Raw genomic sequence first — 23,318 nt, forward strand, 5'->3', positions numbered from 1 at the left:
TGTGTCTCACCTAGTGATGGCACGATTAATCGAATAACCGATTATAACCGGTCAACGATTTAATTGAATGGATTTTTTCCTTTCGATTAATCGAGCGATTAACCGATTAATTTTCAAAATAATCGAAAAGAAACCACCAATAATTTACTACTTCACTCACACAATAATGTATGACGTATGTATAAAATGACGTAACAAAAATTTACACTCTAGCCAGTCAATAATATTAGCAACAATAAAAGTGTCCACTCTGTTCGGAACATACATATGTATGTATAATTTAAATAGTTGGAAGATTTTTTACATTCTCGTATTCTGCAAAATTTTTGCAAAAAACCGCAACAAAGCTTAGCCTAAGTAGCAACTAAAAAAAAACTTTTTTGTATGGTTCCGCATAACTTTGGACCACGTCAACCGGTTTCGAAAATTGCTTTTGCATCGGAAAGGTAGTGTCTCAGAGGTGGTCCCATACTAATCTAGTTTAGAGCCTATCATTCGATCATGAAAAAATTAACGGTTCACCTAAATTTTTATTTGAGATTTGAAGTCGGTTTTGCTTTTTGCTTAAAAATTACTTGTTGTTTATGTTTTACCTTCGATTTTAGGTTTCTTAACTGTTTGCGCACTGAATTTATGGTGCAAGTTTCCACAATTAATCGATAATTAAATTTTTTGTTTGACATCACTAGTCTCACCAAATGAAAAAAATTACATTGGGTAAAAGATGAGAAATTAAAATTAAATTTTCACAATTTTTATTGGTGCACTCGAATAAAATAATATATATGTGCATAAGGAGTACTGTGTAAAAATCTTAAACGCCAATATTTAATTACTTTAAAAAAATATATATGGCTCTTAAGTTAAGGCGTGCGAGTAAACGTGTTAGATGACTGCGTATGGGGTTACGGAGCGTATGCGTTACATACGCAACTACGTGTATATGAGCATGAGTGGCTTACTTTTTTTAGTCTATCTTTTTTAAGATTTCATTTAAATACACTTTCTAGATGGAATCTTGTTCTTTATACAAAACTGAAGATAATGCATTTTCTAAGATAGGTGAACCACCATTTACGACCAGAAGAGAAGTACTTTGCGCTTTGCTCGCAGTGCTTAGTTATGTAACTGGCTTGTATGACAATAATAATAATAATAATACTAATAATATTATTTTAGCGCTTACACTTTTGCTAAGTGTTTGGCCGGGCTTCTTCTCCAATTTGTGGTGTGCATCTTGATGTTCTTACACAAATGGAAGAACTCATAATTTACTCTGCCTTCAACCGGTAACTGGATTTGATTAGAAGCTTTTTCAAAGCAGAAATACGTTCGGCGGAGTGACATTTCATGCAAAGTAGGACCACTGTTTAGCAAAAATCGTTTTCCATATTTTTTTGGATGTTACTTTGAGTAGGGATCAAATCTTGGTTCCATCAGTTGGCTACAGCGGCCGGAGTACAATAATTTTAGCTGTATTTGGGCTCAATCCCGTGCTTCATACAGGAAACTGTTAAAGTTCTTATAGCTCAAGAGAGGCTCAAAAGTTTTGGCTAATTTTTATCTAAAACTTCAATAAAAGCCATTCGCTCATAGCAGGAAAAATTTCGAAATCCACCAGAGCATCGAAAATTAAACTGAACTGTAAACATTTCTGTAAAAGTTTAGAATTTTGCGCATTTTATAACGATTATAACTGCGAGCAATATACTGAAGTTTTGAAAAATTTTGAAAGTCAAGTTCGGCAATTTTTTCTTTGAAGCGTCAGTTGCTCTTTTTATATGCGTCGCTGCATTGCAAATAAGAGATTTTTATATGAAATTTAATGGACTTTAAGTTTTATGTTGAAAGTAATGCAAATGTTTTCAGATTTATCGCAAGTGGTTTGCTATCCAAAGGACAACGAGATTAGATTTTTTGCAAAATACTATATCGTACATGGTTTTAAAGAGCATATTAGCTCGAGATTTCCTTTCAGAAAACGCCAAAAAGTTACTTGTAAGTTCTTATCAAACACATGCATACATACGTAGAAAAAATAAGGTTTTTGGCAATGTTTTTGAGCTTTGTACCACGATTAGTTAGTTAGAAAAAATGAAAAAAAAAACAGTAGAAGTTATAGCTGCTATTTCGAAGATCACCAAATCTCTTCCCTCATATTATATGTTATATGTATTCCCCGAAAAAAAAGATTACTATATTCGCTAGAATTGAAAACTAATTAGTTTGGCTTAAATTAGCATAGAATTATAGCAAAATTAGATTGAGCAAGCAGAATGATACGCGATATACTCTCACAATATTTCAGGCTAATTTTCGTTTTCGCCATTAAAATATCAACTCTACCTTTCACAGATTATTAACTATGCCGGCAACGAAAAACATTAAATATTAACATTCATGAAATAAATTTCTCCAACAAAGTGAATAAATTTCGTTACGGTACTAATGTCGTCATCATACATATGCAAATTATATTATTGTGCAAAAGTGCAAATAAAGCATACATAAATAAAAAATAATTCGCGAGCGAGACAAGCGAGCGGCGTTATTGAACCCCGAAGCAACAGTAAGAACAACCACAAAAAAAAAAACACTCAAAATCTATGTATAAAACTCAATTTAAATTTTGTCGCGGCTGGTTGTATGTGAATATTCCGAAAAATGCCGATTGACAGCTGTTGCTGAAAATTACATCAACTGTTTACAAAGAGGAAATATACATAAGTAAATAAAAGTTAAATTACATGCAACAAAAGCAAACAATAACAACAACAAAAAAAGAAAACAGAACAAACAAGTGCAAAAATAAATAAAATAAAATATATTTATGTACAACCCGCCCACAGTAAAGCGTGCCCCACCTCTAGAAGCGTACACATCGCAAGCAACAAGTAAGTAAGTAAATAACTCAGATGCGATTATTATCCTTTTTTTCTAAAAACACTCGAAGACATCAGATATAGTATCTACTTTACGCCAGTTTCTTTGTCATCTTTTGTGTATGCAAATCCGCAACAGCTTAGGCAGTTTTGTTGACGGCGACTACGTAAAATATTGCAGCGTTACATGCATAACTACGCACACACACACACACGCCCACACGAAGCGCGCAAAATATGCTGCGTATGCTTTCGTCCTTGCCGCCCGCTGCTGTGCCTTCTGCGTACATATTTAAATAAATTATTTGGCGCGTGCTTTTTGAAATGCCCGCAGCGTAAATAGTTTGTATGTACAGCACAAAAAAAAAATATATTTTATTAAAACGCAGAATTCGAAATTTCACCTCAACTCCAGGCATTTTTGCTTGCTACTTTCCGCTTTCCGCTTTATGCCTTTGCTTTTGTTTTTGTTTTTGTTTCGCTCGTCGCTTACTGTCGTCGCAACTGTGCCGAAAATAAACATCAATCAACATCAACAACAAATATCGCAGCAACATCAAGCATGCTCGTGCGTCGCCGTTTTTGCTTTGAGGCGATTTTAGATTTTAGGCAACTTCCAGCATTTTTGATTTACTTCAATTCCACCTTCTTGCCTTTGTTCATTCAAACATTCATACTTCTTAATTACCTGCACAGAAATCGAGCGGTTCCCACAAACTCAAACACACTGCCACCCACTCGCTATCCTTACCTACTTACATACAACGGTGTCCCACCCTACACCCTCAGCGGTCGGTTCACACGCTCTTTCCACCATTGCTGTCACTGTTGACGCCTGTGGCATCAGTCAACACGCTGCCTGTTGTCGACTGGCTGATGAGCACTTTAGTTGCTTGGTTGCTTGGTTGGTTGGTTGGTTGTAGTTGCTGGCTGCAATGGGTTTGCACCGTTACTTTACTTGATGCCTTGATGCCTGTGGCCTTGCCTGCTGACTGCTAGGTGTCTGTACTCGGTGCTCTGTTGCGACCGTAGGCGACCATTACGTTAATTTAAATTTCAAATGAAAACCGTAAATCACTCGCTGACTGCTTCCAAACTACTATATTTTAGATATGAATACACATAAATACACATACATGTAGTATGATTGTACGTGTGTGCGTTTAGTGTAATTTTAATCCTTACTGTTGTTGCGTTAATGCTTGATTTGCTTTTAGCAAATACCTTGCAGCTCCTATATACCTCGCATCCATCACTAGCTCCGACTGTGTTCATCAAATTCCCATTGATGTCGATTGTGACCCGCACAGTTGGAAATAATTATTCAAAATTGCTTTGTATAATCGGCATAGTGTCCATTTGTGTGTATGTACTTACATACATAGGTTTTGGAAGGATGGGAATGTACTTAATTAAAGGTAATAGAATTCTGTTTGTAATTTTGCTTTTCACCCTACTCGACTTTATGCTATCTACCTTTTTTTCTCGAACAATGTGCATTTTTTTACTTCGTATATTTATTTTGGAATATGAAGATAAATACGAATGCGTTTCCATGACAGTCGGGTCTTCGTAACTGGAACGACCCAGATCTATATCTGTCCAGGGCCAAAGATAAGGGCAAATGTGAAGACTAAAGTGCCGACACTCACAGACGTAAACGTACGTTAACGTGTCAGCTGTGTCACGTTTACTGCTTCTCTCTCTCTCTCTCTATTAACAGTAAATTATATATGTTGCTACTTCAAACAGACACGGCATACGTACACGTTGGTGAGTGTGGGCACCTTTAAGCGAATACGTAGACAGCGACTAAAACGAAGACGAATACGAGGCAGAATACGACGACGCCGATTACTAAAATGAATCTAAAGACGAATGCGAATTTTAATAAAAATGTCTGCAATATGAAACGATCTAGAAATTAACCAAAGGCTGTATGTGGTGTGGCCCAGGGGAGCTCATTTATTAAATGATTTCAAAAAAAGGAGTAGGTTATCAATTATTCCGATGCATTTTTGCTTACGGTTTGGTAAAATGGTAGTCCTCGAAAGCAAACACAATTCTCAAGTTTACTTGAACTTCTTGAAAGGCGTTATTTCTAAAACTAAGCGACTAATTAGTAAACATTTCATTTAACAACAGGTCTGAATTTTTGATCTACTTTCTATCGAAAATGTATGGGCATGACTTAAAGCTTGTAAGAAAGGTCCTCGAAAATTGTCCTGCAAAACACAATTGGTAAGATTTTCACAGAATTTCGGTGGTCATTGAGGCCATTAACTCAAATGATTACTATTTAACACTCATTTCATATATCCATCTTCGCGTTAAGCTTTCTTCCTTAATGGTAATGAGTTTCGGTTTAACTTTAAGTTAGTTTTTTAGTACCTTAATAAAGAATAATATAAAAATTGAAGATCGTCTATCCAATTTGTTAACAAAAGTTTTACGACTGAGTACGTACTCCGGAAAACAATTGTAAGCGATTAAAAATATGATTTCTTAGTATTTCACACAATCGCTTATCAAATTTTACGAGCAAAACACAACATTCATACATACATATAAGGCAAAACTTAATCTGACAATAAAAGTTCAAAAAACACTTGCTTGTGCACATTTGCACTCCTATAAATACTTATATGCACTTACGGGTATTTGCATACAATTTTATTGATTGACTTAAATTTAATTGTTTTCAAGTTGATTTGCTAACATTTAAATTCCTCAAAAACCACAAACAACAAAATCGTGCGCTTGTGTGGAATAAGAGAAAATCTGCAAGAAGTACCTACAGCAAAAGTTTTAGAGAAGAAATATGTACGAGCGCAGAAAAGCACACACACACACACACACATACGCACACACAAGTGAATGTACAAGTATACGTTTTCATATTCTGCTTACAAATACTTATGAATGCGCTCAGAGGAAGACAAAAGGACCATAAGAAGTTTTAAGTAAATCACTGTCTCTATGGAATTTTCTATTTCTCTGTGTTGCTTAGGATGTAAAAGGTATTTATGTATATTTGTATATGTATAAGTATGCAACTAGACAGACAACTAGATTCATATGCAGGTTGTATGCGAGAATAACGCTAAGCTTTTACCCAATAAGATCGACTCATATAGAATGCTAGGAAACACATACAAAATTATGTATTCACCGAACATATCTGCCAAGGAGTATTGATTCGCTGAGCTTCTTCTTAAATTTATTCTAATTTAAAACATCGAGGGACTGAAAATAGCAGTTATTTTTTTAACAGTTAAACTTGGCGAAATAATTTGGGTAACCGAAATAAAAGTCCTAGTAAAGTTTATCAGATTTCAAGTAAAATTTTTTTCCAATTTAGTAAACATAAAAAAATAAAAGATAAAGATTTTTTCAAACCCTGGTAGGAGCCCCAAAATTTTTTTTTTGTTAATTTTGAAGTTTTCGTGGTTTTCCTAATTTTGTATATAGAATAAGATAAATAGGTGCCCCATAGAAAATTTAGATGTTGATATTTTTAAGGACCACCCTAATGTGATGTATATTGGCACCATCAATCTTTAGTTACCAAATTGACTACCAACCGCACCTCGTAGCTCAAATGTTTCTGTGAGTCGTTTACAGTTCTAAGTAAGTAAAATATATTTAAGTACAATGAAGAGAAAGTAAAAACTTTTTTTGGAAACACTGCGAAACAAAATAAGTATTTAGGTTCCAGGTACGAAGAACATGGAATCAATATTCTCAACACCGATGAATTTAACACGGTTAACTTGATTAGGTACAAAATTAGAATGCAAATGCGAATTTTTTGAGATATTTCTAATTAAGCATCATCTATCAGCTTTCTGGCTAAGATCAGGCAGTCCGTCTGTAGGCTGCATCCGTCGCATCTTCTTAGAATATCCACTGTATGTCCCTTCGACGGACCACAAAAAGGATGAGGGCCATACAGACTCCACATTCCACGAAATAGGAAAAATTCGTTCATTTATGAATGGTTTAGGACATTTACGCAGATGGCCTTTGAAGTCGTAGCGCGTATATTCTACAGTCTCCTTTTCAATGAGTATGGCTGCAGGTGGTAATTCTGTGACGATTTCAAGCACCTAAGTTGGATACATAGAGCTTGTCCATAAAGACTTAACGAGTCGTTGACTGTAGGCCACCAAAACAGTGCTGCTTGTATGACAATCACTTTTACCATCGTATTGCCTAAGTTGTACCATGACGTCTTTGATAAGTATAAAATTTTGTGAGATGTTAGTTCTAGTTCAGTCTTTTATATGGTATCACCCCCAGTATTCCCTTTCCGATGTTAGACGCATTCGATTTTTGGCAAGACCTTTTCAGTACACCGTTCTGGAGTTAAATTTAGGGCTGCACGCATTCTGGAGGATAAATAAAGTGTCCTGGCATGAGGTGTATTCTTGAAAGTTCAATTTTTGGCCACTTTTTCAAACCGACCACGAAGCACAACAAATATTGAATTTTTTCTAAATGGAACAGTTTTTCGTGAATCTCTAGTAGCAGTGGTTGTAACCATTAAAGTAACCGAAAATGATTAAAGAATACTTCCAAAAGTATCCAATCCGAAAATCATACGAATAGATACATCTTTTGCACATGAATATGTCAAGACTAACGCCTGATGGACATGGTGACTTGCAATAGATATATTTAAGTATTAAAAAGAAAAAAAAGAAAAATGTACATATTGAACCACAAAGCAAACAAAAATATGTCAATGAACAAGAATGTTTATAAGCTAAGAGAGAAATACCAAGAAAGCCGAGCAGAGTAGATAGCCAAAAACGATTAAAGGAGAAATACGTATACGTATATACTTGAAAACCGTCTATGCAAAAACGATTGCCTATGCAAAGGCGTACAAATGGGCTTAATAGTGTTTACTCATATAAATGCCAATGTAGTGTACTTACATATGTTTTTATGTGCTTGCTTTCGAATATTTATATAAGTACAAATATGCATTTATGTACGTAGTTGGTAAAACACTAAAATAAACAGTTGAAAGCGATTGCAAAAAGATAAGTGCATGCACATTTATTCATATACAAAATAAATTACATATATATGTATGTTTATGTGTGGATGCGCGTACTACATTCACATAATGCACTTACATTGGCTGAGTGTTAGCAAAGACCAACAAAAAAAAAAAAACAAAAAAAATAGACAAGACGAAACGGCACTAGACGACGTTGCAAATAGCCAGCAAATAAATTTAGAAGTATGTAAAGTAGCGGCAACTTAGTAACATAAGAAAATGATGGCAAAAGTGCCACTGAATCACTGCGACCACTTGCAATATTTGCATTGCAGCAGTACTAAGCACAACAACAACAACAACAACAGCAACAAATAAAGCCAACAGCCAACTGCCGACTGCCGGCTGCCAACTGCTCGCTTCATAAAGCCATGCAAAACTTTTACAAGTTTTTTGCTGCACAAAAAGCTGCTTTTTACGCAAACATCTTGTGGTTGCTGTTGTTGTTGTTTTTGTTAGGCATATCAACAGTTTGTGCGGCAAGAAAATGCTATACTACTACATAACTGACATATTCTGTGAGTGCGCACTTTTGTTGTTTTTGTTTTTGTTGTCGTTTCGTCCTCCAAATGTTGACGTTACGTTGCATATCTTATGGATGGCATACAATTACGCGCAAGCTGCAACAAATCTGTATCCCTTAAATGTAGAGCCGACTCTGCCGTCACAGCATTCGAATGTGAATTTGCAACTGCACGGATGTTTGTGAAATGGTCGTTGTGAGCATTTGACTGTGGGTGTGTGTGTGTGTGTGTGTTAGTGCGGCAAAAACGTGGCAAGGCAGTGGAAAATAGCTCAAGTGCCTTGGGAGATTTTGACTGTTTTGTGCAACGACAAGTAAGTAATGCCGCATGCAAGAACACACACACACTCAAACTTAAATAAGAAACAGTGGTTTATGCGAAAAGGGGAAACTTTTAGTGAGCTTACGAGCTTGAAAGCGACTATGAGTGCGCAAACTTATTTGTATGAACACATACACATGTATAACTTAGTGTAGGACCGAAGCTGGAATTTGGCGGAAGCCAAGGCCGAATAATAGGTACAATTGAATATTCGGCCGAACACCGAAGCCGAAGCCGAACATTGAAATTAAGTTTTACGTTTCAAAAATAATAAGTCTGCGATTGTTTATTTCGCCAACAGCCACGTTGCATTTTCGGTCAAAGGCCGAAGCCGAAGGTAAAAAATCAGCAGGACAGGCCGAATATCGAAAACAGGCCGAACCTTCGGTCGGACACTAATGTACATATCTACGTACATTAGGGCGGGTAATATATTTTTTTACTATGTGCAAATTTGCCGAAGACACCATGGTTCTAAAATCAATTTTTAGTTTGCCAAATTGCGAAAATATGATTCGAAGAAAATGTGAAAATTTTCACTGTGGCGCCCTCTGGTGGAAGTTTTAAGAAAAAGGCAAGTGCAAAAATGGATTCGTCATGCCAAAAAACCCCTTATAGAATGTTTATATACAACATTTAAGCACTTCTTTAGGGCACTACAGCAAAGTGCTAAGAAACCTATGTTCGCAATTTGGCAAACTCTAAATTGGTGTAGACCCTCGGTTTCTTCGGCAAATTTGCTTAGAATTACACCTAAAATAATTCTGTGCTAAACGCGTGTTTTTAATCTCCAATATAAATTGGCCCGCCCTAATGTGCATCCATACATATATAGATATACATATCTGTGTATGTAAGCATATGCCTTTGTTGGTGGTTTTATGTGTGTGCACTTGGCAAATATTTAAATTTGATTTTCATGCAACTCACTTGGAAATGATGTCAGCATTTATTGAGGGAATTATAAACAATTTTCATTTAAAGTGAAAAAGAGCTTTTATGCTTTTGAAAGCAAACGAACGTGAGTTGTAGCACTGTTAGCTGTGAAACAAGTGCACACATGCACGCACAAATAAACTCGAGTACTCATATAACATTAGAAACATATATGTATGAGTACAAGCAAAAAAGTATGGGAATAGAGATCTTCTGTTCGTTCTAACTACTATTTGTATGTACATCTGTAGTATGTATGTATGTATAAAAAAAGCTTAAGCTGGCTTAAATTTCATGTTCATTTGTGATTTTGTATTTACACATGTACAAGTATATCTTTAAATTTATATTCGCATACGCCAAAATACACATTAATATTAGGATGACTTATCAAAAAAAAATTGTTGTCGCCTCCATTCATAAATCTAATATGATTCATGGCTCCCAAATTTTAAAACACGGATGAAACTGAAAGGAAATCGCTAAGACACCAATTTGTGTCAGTTGGGCCTATGCCCGAGGTATTCCGTCTGCAACTATAGACTATAGAGGCTTTCAATGGCATATGTGACTCCTTACGAGCCACGATACTGCCTTTACAAACAACAACTGTAAGTCGTATAAATACTTGATTCAAGTGGATTTTGCTGGTTCTTCGCTAGAGCAGGATCGGTTGAGTCCTGCCGCCGCGTACCATAGGTTCTACAGAGTGAGTAGTTATAGGAGATCTAGTTCCGTTTTTGACAGAGCAAGGTACGATGGTCGGCAAATTCCTTTGATCTATTCAAAGCTACAGCAGCAATAATTGAGAGTATTGAGGGCATTATCGATCTCCTGATCTGCCAAATTTCCCGAAGCATTTTTGGAGAGTGCAATAAATTTTCAATGGAGACTGCTCATTTACTCATGAAGAGCAATATATATCAGAGCTTATTGCTTGATATCTATTGCTGGAAATCTTGTGATTTTACAGCAATATTTTCTTCGAAAGAAAGCGTGTTGGTGGTAAAATAGTTGAAATTTGTATATCAAATCAAAATAAGAGTTTTTACTCTGTTGTATTTTTTATAATTACGTTTTTGGAAATTACTCAGCTAGTTTTTAAGGAATTCAATATTTCAAAGCGCTAAAACACTAATATATTTTTTTTACGGCTTATACATAGTAGGTCAAAATGACAGCTGGGCTAGAAATGCCCCTTATAGGAGACTAAGTAGAGATTCCCATTGTGACCGAGGACTCTTAGTGAAACTTTGCTAAGAAATGTGGAGCTTTAGATGAATTTTTCGGCGGACATGCAATCTGAAATACTTGAAAAAGGGCCTGAAAGCAGCGTTTTTAGAATCCTTCTCAGGAATTCAAGCGGTTGTTAGGGCTCTATCGAATAGAATCGGTACAATCAGCAGGTGCTACGTTCACGGCTGAGTATCAAGTACAGTGAAACGATAGAAAAACCGTGCATGTCAGTGCATTGTATTGTCTTTGATCTCAACAACAAAAAACCGATTTTGGACTTGTCAATAAAAATTGTTGTTTGGACGGTCGTCGAACTCACCGATTCAAATTTAACAAATATTTTGGCCTATTTTCGTAGAAGGTCAATTTTGTGATATCTTTACGGCCGATTGCATGCGAAAAGCTCCGCTTCGCTCGGCGCCAGTCGGCACTCTCTATGAACGCACACTGCTACGAAAAACCGTTATGCAAACAATTTTCAGTGTCCGTGATTTTAAGAAGTTTTCTCAATGTTTTTAGGGACTATGGGCTCTTCGTGGTTGTTCGGGGTTTTTTCGGGAAACTTAGAACTTCTTAGAAATTAATCGTATTTTTTTTAATATTTCCAAATTCCTAATTTTATGAAGCACTCGAGTGCATATTGTCGAGGCTGCTACGCACTAATGTGATCATATGAAATAGATATTTTCAAAAAGAAAAATTTAAATGCACGCTTTGTATTTCTTTGTAAGAAATCTCAGTATGTTCAAACAAAATGTCATTCCCTGGCAATTAGACGATCCCTTTTTTTTTGTTACTGACACGTAAAGCCTTCTGCACGTAATACTTAGTATGTATGTATTTATGTATATGCACGTTCGCCCATTTACATCTTTCACAACGCATCCTTTACTAATCTCGTTACAAATTAGTTTGTCACACATGCCCCTCCCTTCGCCAGCCAAGCAGCCAACCAGCCATGCTCCTCCTTAGCAATGCATTCTTCTTCATTCTTCTGCATTACTAGCTGGTACTGTCGTTGTTGACTGGATGAATTGCTTGTGAGACTCTCTTTGGTGCTCCTACGCTTTCACTACTACTAGCATAAGATTAAATTTAGATTTATATCCCTGACAAAAAGTTAAGTTACGACTGACTCACTGCATTTTTTTACTTGTTGCACAACGCATCTATCTACATATATATGTATGTATGTAGCCACTAGTCTTGCCACTCCTTTCGTCACATCTTTTTTTTGGCTTCCGTTTAACACTAACTAACCGCTTCACACAAAGCTCATCGTTCTTTTACTTGAAGAAATTGTTGTTCGGGGATAAATACTCTGTGCTAGAGACCTGCACGGGTATGTTAACATATAACAAGTTAATATTCGCCGATTGCGATATAACAAGTTAATATTCGCCGATGCGAATACTTGAATTTAAATTTGACATCGTAGGCAAAGCATCGTTTTACTTGGTAGCAAACTGATATTTTTTTCATATCACCATTTTCATATGAGACGTTTACGATGAGCGAAGCTCGATTTGAAATATGTGTCAAAAAAATAGAACTTAAAAATTTATTTAAGCGTGTAAGCATTAGAAAAGCAGGCTCCAGTGACGTATGGAAAAGCTTTAAAAAATGATAAAGTCCTGCACGTCTGAAACAGTTCTGAAAAGCGCATTTTATAGGGCAAATGAACATATTTACAAAGTTAAAGCTTGGATGCAAGTTTATTTAAGTACAATATATCTATGTACGTTCTCAACACAATTTTCTATTATAAAATATGAATTATAAAATTAAATAAAAAGTTCAATAAAGGCTGCTTCTACAACAAATTCATTTTTTTAGCCGGAAAATATTGAATATTTTGATTTATCTCATTATTAATGGCGATGTCTCAATTATGTGTATTTGTTGCATTTCGCTGAACTTGTTTCCCAAGTGACGCGCTTACGGCAATGTCAAAATAGTAATCGTCTGATGCTACGATGTTGCATCGGCAGAATCGGCATCGTATCGGCGATTATACGATTCCAAAAAAGCATTGCTGTACTCATAAAAAGATTACTATGTAGTACTCGTACTCGTACGATACCGAAATCACTCGTGCAGGTCTCTAGTGCATATATTTGATACATTGTGCATTTGTTCCAAACTACTATTTTTGGCTTACATTTAGCCTGCATACATTGTCTGCTGTCGATGTTTGTGGTAAATGTGACCGGTCTCGGTCGAACTTTCAAGCAGCACCATTTACAACTTTACTGCTTTTATGTTTTTGGTTTGCTTTTTTGTCACCCACAACATAAGCTGTTTGGTAAATTTTCATAGAAGATTTTCCCAGATCACTTTCATTGAATTGCATAGTGGTTTACGCTTAAGCGGCATGTGGTTTCACAAAAGCATAAGGAATTGCACTTAATTTTTACTTACATGCATAAATACTTGAAAAGATACAAAGTAATTTTTCATTTACTTTGATTCAAATATCTAACAAATATCCAAAAAAGCGCTTGAAGCTGAAAATGTGTAAGCCGGTAAGCTGACGGTTACCTAAAATAATCGCTAGATTATAAAGTGAACCTAAATACAAAATTTTCAGAGTAAAATGGGTGGCAAAAAACCCACGTGTATTTCTGGGTGCAAAAAGCGCTCTTCCAGCCAGCAAGAGCTTGGGCTCAATCAATATCCATAATTTACTTGATTTTTTTTGCAGATTTAATTTCTGAATTACGGAAATGGTGAAAGCCTCAAAAATGATTCATAGCAAAGCGATGTAAATTCAGCAATGTTTTTTACCCGCTGTAAAACAAATCTTGTGGGAAATTCGTACAATAGAGAAGAAGTTGTTTTCGCGATAAAAATAATTTATTTTTAGCTCCTTCTTGCATACTTTATTATACAGTCATGTACAAAGTAATAGCGACACGATATTTTAACCAGTTTTGGCTATTTTTCTTTTAGTTGTTTAACGCGTATTATTATTTTTTATTAAAATACAGCTTATTTTCTAACAACCGCCATATTTGTCCAAATTTCAAACTTTGTAGAAAAAACCAAAAAAAAATTTTCAAAAACAAATTTTTATAAAGAATTTTAAGAAAAATTCTAAGTTAGCAGTTTTATAGCCCATTAGATTCTAGCATAAAAAGGTGCAAGTATGAAGTGGCTACTGATACGCGTGGATTTTTAATATTTTTACTAATTTTTTGCCGACGGTGTAACGCATTTTTTCCATACAAAGCATGTACGATATTTTTTTTTTCTGTGAAAGAAAATAATAATATTACCAAAAATCAACGTGAGTACTTAACCACTTAAAACTTGCATTTTCTTAAGCTAGAGTTTAATTTTGTTGTTGTTTGTTGTAAAGTTTTGTTGATTTTTTATAATTTTTCTACGAAGTTTTAAATTTGGACATATCGAGGGCTTACATATATTCAATATGACCTATCTGCAGTTTTTACAAAAATAAGACTCCTTCCTATATGTATAAAAATCGGTATTAGGCTTAACTGTCATCGATGATGTTAATGTTGGCCTTGTCAGTAGAAATAACTTTTGAATTTCGAAAATAAAATTTCAGCCAGTAATGACAGGTCGTATTGAATATTAGCCATCGATATTACATTATTATACAGTCATGAGCAAAATAATAGCGACTCCGCAATTTGACCAGTTTTGGCTATTTTTCTTTTAGTGGTGTAACGTTTACTATTAGTTTTTATAAAAATACAGCTTATTATCTAACAAGAGACATACACATATGTCTAAATTTCAAACTTTGTAGAAAAAATAAAAAAAAAATTTCATAAACAACAAATTTTTATTAAGAATTTAAAAAAAATTCTAAGTAAGCAGTTTTATAGCCCATTAAATTCTAGCATAAAAAAGTGCAAGTTCGAAGTGGGTAATGATACGCGTGGATTTTTAATAATTTTTTGCCGACGGTGTCACGCATTTTTTTCATAAAAAGTATGTTCGACAATTTATTTTTTTTGTGGAAGAAAATACTATTAATTTTAATTAATATTATCAAAAATCAACGTGATAATATTATCAAAAATCAACGTGAATACTTAACCACTTGCGATTTCTTAAGCTAGAATTTAATGTGTTATAAAACTGCGAACTTAGAATTTTTGTAAAGATTCTTTGTGGTAAAGTTTTGTTGATTTTTTATAATTTTTCTACAAAATTTGAAATTTGGACATATTGAGGGCTTACATATATTCAATATGACCTATCTGCAGTTTTTACAAAAATAAGACTCATATATGTATAAAAATCGATATTAGGCTTAACTGTCATCGATGATGTTAATGTTGACCTTGTCAGTAGAAATAACATTTGAATTTCGAAATTAAAATTTCAGCCAGTAATGACAGGTCGTTTTGAATATTAGCCATCGATATGCACATACATATATGGTTTCGATTAGATTTGAGCTGTATTTTTATGCAAAAATAATAAACATTAATCAAACGAAAACCAAATAGGCCTGACAAAATATCGGTCCCTATTATTTCTTATAGCAAGTAAGTACGAAATGGGTATGACAACTTCTTTAGCCGGATGACTCGTAGTTAACCTGATTGTTGGGGTATCTAAGGTTAATCAGGATGACATTAAGACGCATATAGACACTATCTTCCTCCATCTAAGTATAAACTGCCAGTATTTTTGCAGTTGTTTGTTGCTTTTGCATAGAATAGCTGCGTGGCTTTTCGTATGGCAAAAGATTTTGTCTAACAGAGGCTGCACTGATGAGAGAGGGGAAAACATATACTGGTGGCTTGTTTTTCAGTTTCTTGCGGTTCTTATGCCATCCGCCTCCTTCAATTGTTGGCTGAAATCTTATTTACTACTTTATACAAGGTGTCGTATATATAAATACATAGGTAGTCATTCTAACTGCGAAGGTAGGTTCTGTTGTTGGATTCTCCTATGGCCGTCAATCTGCATGCCGAATTTCGTCAAGAAGGCCAGTGGACGGAAAGCTGAGGATTCTCTCTGGAGGTAGTGATGATTAGCGTAGAGGTGTGATGTAATTTTTATTGCATTCTAGCACCCAAAAGTACGATAAAATAGTATTGGTCTAAGCTCTTGGTGGGCCCACTTAAATGAAAGTATTGGACTGTTTTTTTCTCAGAGTCTATCAAACTCAGCTTTGAATGATCTACGTTCGTGAGGCTTTTTTTCTTTGAGTAATTAAAGCCAAAATTAAGCAGTTTTTATAAAAACCATTAATTGCTTAAGCTAATTGATCGCAACTAAGTACATACCAATCTTCGTGGTTGCAGACCAAAAAATTCAACACTACAATCGAAGGAGAAAATCAAAGAAACGTGAAAAAATTCAAGTGAAAAAGTTAAGCTTTTATCATGTCAACAGCAAAGGGCTGCAGAAACCCCTAAAACGAAAAATACATAAATAAGAGCCAATGCATGATAATCAAGTAGATAAGCAACAAAAGTAGTAGGCGACAAGCTATTAGAACAAAGCATGTGTGGGGCTTGAATTTAATTCAGTTAATTGCCTTCCCCATGACTAGTTTTTCAGCATTCGGAAAGGCTGGTTGTCTCCAAAACTTTTTATGCCTGTGAAGCAGCCCACGTACTGTAAGTGATTTCACAAATGAGTGGCGTTAAAAACAATACAGAGATACGCAAATACATAACTAGGCATGTATGTATGTACATTAGGGTGGTAAAAAAAAAGAAGTTAAAATGTTAAGCTCTCACCACCTAGGATTTTTCTAAATGGAAATAAAATAATATTCATATATTTTTGGAAAATAAAATTTTATTTAAAATTGCCTCAAAACCCATTAAGTTTTTCATGCATTTTATAAGGGGAAAAACACTTTTTCGTAGAAATGGCATAGAATTCCTGAAAATCAATAATTTTCGATCGCAGAGCTCTGTTTCTCTTCACGAAACTTCCAAATCTTTTATTTTACCATTTTTTCACGCTCACAATTTTTTATGGGTGCCCGATTACATTTTTTTGCTGTTTTTGGGGTATCTATAATAAATAGTTAATATTGAAAAAAGGTTAAATAAAGAATTGGGTATTGTTATTGGAAGCCTCGCAAAGAGAAACAGAGTTTTCCGATCGAAAAAATGTTTTTTCCCCATACAAAATACTCGAAAAATTTCATGGGCTTTGAGGTTCGGAATATAAATTTTTTTTAAAGTAGGGGTACCCTTTTTTTTAAACTTTTCCCCCCCGCATGCATTTTTGGACCAGCCTAATGTAAATATATATGTCTACGAATATTTGTGTTTTTAGTCAGGCTTTTAAGCATACATATACTTACGTGCACACATACATATGTATATATGTAGGTACACACTTCTGTATGTATGTATGTATTTAAATACTCGCCAGCACATCCGCCAATTGTCAGCAGCGTCCAAGTAGCCACTTTACGTTTCCTTTTAAACTTCATGCCATTTGTTTATTGCTGTCTCTGAGAGTGTGTAGTTGGTTATTGTAGTTGTAGTTTTTTCTTGTCATGAATTTGCCTTAATAACCAAACGAATGAACATTGTCGGTTGCAAGTATAAAGTGGAAATGGCACACGACAAATAAGTGAAATGATGGCGGCGGTGGCGGCTTCTGCTTTTTGCAAACGTCACTGCTGCCAATGCTACGAGTACTCGTTTGATGTTGGCGTTGGTGGCATTTCCTGGTGTGCTGCTGCTGCTGAGCGCACGTCACAGTCCTAGTGTCGGCGGCAACGGTGACAGGCAACATTTTACAGGCTTTCAATTATTTATTTATTTTTTTTTTACCAACCGGTTCGAAATAAAATTTTACTTCCTGCGGAATTAAAAGGAAAAATTCGCGAATTAAAAAAAAGGCAGAACAGTTCAGTGCTATACGCCTACAAACGTAGAAAATAGACCATTAGTGTTGCTGTCGCGCCAGTTGTCGCGCCAAAAATTATACCTTAAAAAATATTTAAAATTTACTAACAACTCTACCACACTCACGCACCACAAGTGCCACACACGCATACACAACACACACACACACTCACATTGCTGCCACTCATTGAAATGTTTGGCGGTGGCGAAAAGGCAATTCAGTTGACTGCTTTTAATACCGCTTTTGTTTTTATGCAATTGTTTTAAAAAAATATGTATGTATGTATGTTCGTGTGTCTACATGTGTTGACGCAGCGAGCGAGCGAGCGCGCGTAATAGTTTCCAGCCTTCCTTCGGTTTCACTGCGCTCGCTTGACTTTAATTTGTTCCCTCCCTGCGGCCATGCGACCGCACAAAGAAAACCACCTTCTTCTACTTGCACGCCCAACTTGAAGTGCCTTGCACGCCTATTCGCTTAACGTGGCACAGCAAAGTGGCACTTTTCTTTATTTTTTGTCATATTTTCTTTTATTTTTTATTTTTGCCCATTTTAATGCCAATTTTTTCAGTTTTTATTTTATCGTCAGCGCCGGCAGCCGACAGCCATCAACCAACAGCCGCGGCAATAAAATGTTTTTCGGTGGCGACACAAATTCACCTGCAGATGAGTGTAAAATGTTGACTTCACAGATACATATGAGTGCCATGAGAACGTATGTGTGTACATTAGGAAGGCCCAAAATGGGTAAAGTCGGAATTTTAATAATAGTAATCAATATGTTTCGATCGGAAACCTCTGGTTCTCTTCAGGAGTCTTCCAAAAACAATACTCAGTTGTTGATTAAACCATTTTTTAATGCTAAAAATAATTTATTTATCCTCCCATTGCATTTTCTGTGGGTTTTGGCGGACCTATAAAATATGGTTGCTATGAAAAAATTTTTAAATAAACAATTGGATGTTATGCTGGGAATCAAGAGAAGAGAAACAGAGCTCTCCGATCTAAAAATGTTGATTTTTTAGAATTCTATACCATTTCTAGGAAAAGTTTTTTTTTATATAAAAACATTTTTGTGCGCTTTGTAAATTTTTTTTGATTTCGAAATAAAAAAATTCGGGTATATTTTTCGGTATAGAAGAATCCTAGGAGGTGAGAGCATACAAATTCCGACTTTACTTTTTCAAATGCATTTTTGGTCCACCCTAGTGTACATACATACATATATAATTGCATAAGTGTATGTGTATTCGCAAGCATAAAATGTTGCCACAATGCGTACACATTCACTGAAAAGAAATCTTCACATAAAAGAAATAATGGCGGCAGGTGAAAAAAATTACAGCTTACCGTAATTCTCGTTGCCATTGAACTGTAATTACTTGTCACACTCTACATGTGAATGTAAGTAAGTTTGTGCGGATGTAAGCTTGAAATTACACATATTTACCTGCAACTGCGTGTGCATATGTTGTAAGTTGGTGTACACAAAATACAAATACACATCTATATGCGCATCCATATATGCCTAACGTAGATATATATACATATATGTATAGCATGCATGCTTGTAAGAGCCTGAAAGGACCGCCTTATCGGCAGTCCTATGTACGTATGTATGTTTGGTGCTATTACATAATTGGACAAAAGAAAACGGCGCCAATTTTTATTGATACTCACACACACACATTTGTAGGTACACACATGAATGTGGATTTGTATTTTCCACTACCTTCCACTTTATTTAATTTGTATAGAAAATTCCGAGAAATAATGGTATAATTTAACAATTAAGAAAATTGAATTAATTTGCCATAGCAGCAGCTGAGAGTGGAAAATAAAATTTGTATATCGGTGGGAGTGAACGAACACTTAATGGGTATGTATGCCCTGGTTTTGCCCGCGTCTTCGCCCGCTTGATATACGAATTAAACTGCTGTTATCAGCGTTGTTCACTGAAGTCTATTGTCTGCTGACGATCCCAAATTTTTTTTTTAGATTTTTCTCAATTGTTTGCGTTGAAAGCTTATTAATTCTGTAAGCTGATAATCACATTTTCTGACTAATTTTTGAAGTGAAACTTCTTCAGCGGCGGTTGGTTGGTTGGTTGGGAGTATATTGGCAAATTCAACGGAAGTTGCATACGGAAATGGTGCAACGGAAATTGTGCAACGGAAATGGCTGGGGCTGAAACTTCTTCTTCTTCTGATTATGCATATGGTAATAATTTAACAAAAATTTGCTTATAAAAGGTTAAAGAATAACACTTAGGAAAAGACCAATACAAGAATGAAAGTAAAGCTGAGTACGTACATAGATAGAGAGAGACACAGAGACTCAATATGGGAACTATTTTGGGATTTTAGAGATTTTTGGGATTCTATCGATTATCGATAAAATAACCGATGTTTTTATCAGTTTTGTTATCGATATTTTTATCAATTTTGTTATCAACACTTTTATATTTATATTTATATATATGTTATCGATATTTTTATTTTTTTTGTTTGCGATATTTATTGATTTTGTTATTGTTATTTTTATCGATTTTTGTATCGATATTTATCGATTTTGTTCTCAATATTTATCAATTTTGTTATCGATATGTATCGATTTGGTGTCGATATTTATCGATTTTGTTATCGATATATTTATCGACTTTTTATATATATTTTTATCGATTTTGTTATCGATAGTTTTGTCGATTTTGTTATATGTATAGATATTTATCGGTTTTCTAATCGATTTTATAATAAATTTTTGTTATCGATTGTTTATCGTTTTTGTTATTGATATTTTTAAAGATTTTGTATAAAGATAAAAATGAACATAGAGGAAAAGAGAATAACATGAATGTAATTAGAACGAACAGGGGCAGATAGAAACAAAAAAAATAAAATATAACCCTAAGCAAAAGCAGATGTATGTATGTATGTACCTATATTGGTTATGAGCCAAAATCGATATGTATCTAACGTAAGTTTCACTTCTCCAGTAAGGCGCAGACGCACTTACTTTTTTTCATTTAGCTCATCAGTATTATAGGATTTATATACCTTTGTGGGTAAATAAATAGGTTAGCGACAATTTTACTGGTTTTAGCTATTTTCTTGTATTCTTTAATGGCTATTAATTTTTTCTAAAAGTCTTGCTAATTTTGTAACAAACACCATTTAAATCCATTTTTCAAATTAAGTACAAAAATTAGAAGGATTCAACAGATTTTCAGAAAAATTTAACTTTTTATTCAGAGTTTTATAAACACTTTAGGTATGCAGTTTTATAAACATTTAAATTTATTGCAATAAAGTGCATATTTGAAGTGACTGGGAACACGCGTTGATTTTTCATAATTTTTTTATTTGCTGAGGCTAGTCTACATTTTCTTCCATATGAAGTATGTTTGTACGTAGGTATGCATTGCCGGCGTTAATTTTTTTAATACAGATACAGCGCTTACTTTCTGTAAAAAATGAAAAATGACTAAACACACTCAATCCAATTATTTAACGTAGTATCTTTGCGGGTAAAGGAAATAGCAAAATTGTGTAATTTATGGAAATGTCGTGCCCCTTTTAGCATAACCGGCTAATATCAACGTCACATCTAAATTCGGTGCATTACTTCGGGTAATAGTAAAGCCATTTCTACGTTATCGTAAATATGTACGGCTATGAGCAAATGGTAATGAAAAAATTCAATTAAGCATTCGCTTTATGCATTACGCATAGTGTTGATGCTATCACACTTTGATCTAACGCAAACGAAAAACACAAAATCCTGCATATGGCGCACCACAAAAAATTCAAATACAATACACTAATGTATACTTAAGAAGTACACCCACATTATATCCATTTATAGAAAGGCTGCATTTAGTAACAATATGCCGAATTTAGGTCGGAAAGAGAAAGTATTTGATTATCGCGTGTATACATACATACGCATACACTTAGCACATAAAAGTGCCTTTCTGTTGTTTTTGTCCGTTTAATTGCTTGCACCAATTAGGTACCGTTGAATACAAATATGTGTATGCAATTATATAAATATTTAGTCTCTGCTTAGCCTTAAAGTTTTTTTTTATGAAAAACTTAGATAACCTAACGAAACTGTGTGTGTGTTTTAACAAACATAAATATATATGTACAGTGGGGAGCAAAAATGAGTGTATCGGGATTTTTGTTAAATACTTGTAAGGTTTTTAAAATAATATTTTTTTTGTTATTTTTTTTGTAACTTAGAGCTTAGAAAATTTTCTTTAAAATTTTGAATTTTTTAATCTGAATTTTTATACAAATTTTGAGTAACAGGCTATAAAACTGTTAAATTCTAATATGATAAGGTGCAAATTTTAAGCAGCTAAAAAAGCGCATTGTTTTTGTACTCTTTTCCATATAAGCTTCAATTTCTTAGGGAAGAAAATACGCAAGACCGTTTTTAAAGAAAACTAAAATAATCAATGCAAGGTTTTATAAATGACACTTGTTATATGAAAAAAAGACGCAAAAACCGTCAGAAAAAAAAATAATAATCAATGCGATTTTTAGCCGCTTAAAACTTGCACTTTATTATATTAAAATTTCAAAACTCTGTATAAAGTTTGATGTATAAGATTTTGGTTCAAGCATGAACCATCTGCCAACAAGCTGCCTTGATAACTTAGCTTTTGCCCGTGTAATCGAACCTTTACCAACTAATGTTCATTTAATCACCAATAGTCAATTACCAACAAAAAATCTTCAGGTTTGTGTGTAGATAATTAATTCTAGCAAAGTTTACAAAAGCCTAAGACTCGTACAGTCTAAAGACTTGTGTTAAGCCTTATTTAATAAAAAGGAAAAAATAACTGCTCGTTGAAAGCCGTAACCAATTTAATCAGCTTCGCCAATTAAATTCAATGGTCGGCAAATTAAAAAAGGATTTTCGGGTACAAATTGCGACTAAGCAAATATTTGGCCTTTCACCAATATGCCAACACTAATCCCACAAAAAAACAGTAAAAAATAAATAAAAGTAAAGCATTATAAATGAGCTATACAAAGGTAAAAATGAATGATGAAGGATAACAATGATTGGTGAAACAATAACAAATAACCGTTGCGTTGGCTGGCATGAAAATAGATAAAGGCATGCGTACCCAGCCATACAACTACATAAGTGCAGCGTGCTCGTCAACGTATTCCACAGCATACATTTAGTGGCATGGAAGAACCAAATACTTAGTAGTAGATCACGTACTACCAATAAAAGATAACAAAATCGCACTATAAATTCAATTGCAACAGGCTAAGCTGCGAAGGAGATAAAAACTCACCCTCTTCAAATGGCAAAGCGTGCCAAAACGGGGGAGAGTGACATGACTAAAGCAAACGATGTGGCATACACAAATAAAAAAAAATAAAAAATAAAAAAGGAAATTTAGATACCCTAAGAAGATGCGTAATGTGGTGGGTGCAAAAACGACACCACAAGGGATGCAAGCCG

General features: G+C 34.6%; 1 protein-coding gene across 2 annotated transcripts in view; it reads left to right on the plus strand.

Annotated features, from left to right (window-relative positions):
* The window catches only part of LOC118747720 (connectin), a 137,377-nt gene that overhangs the window by 4,020 nt on the left and 110,039 nt on the right, over positions 1–23,318 (plus strand). Inside the window, exon 2 of one of the 2 annotated variants that reach the window (XM_036481820.1) lies at positions 2,356–2,898. The gene's annotated coding sequence lies outside the window, so the exon portion shown is untranslated. The remainder of the gene's footprint in view (positions 1–2,355; positions 2,899–23,318) is intronic. The other variant, XM_036481821.1, reaches the window with a different exon arrangement.

The sequence above is a fragment of the Rhagoletis pomonella genome, unplaced genomic scaffold (genome assembly GCF_013731165.1).
Source record: "Rhagoletis pomonella isolate Grant_MI unplaced genomic scaffold, Rhpom_1.0 Rhpom_scaffold_00012, whole genome shotgun sequence".
NCBI lineage: Eukaryota > Metazoa > Arthropoda > Insecta > Diptera > Tephritidae > Rhagoletis > Rhagoletis pomonella.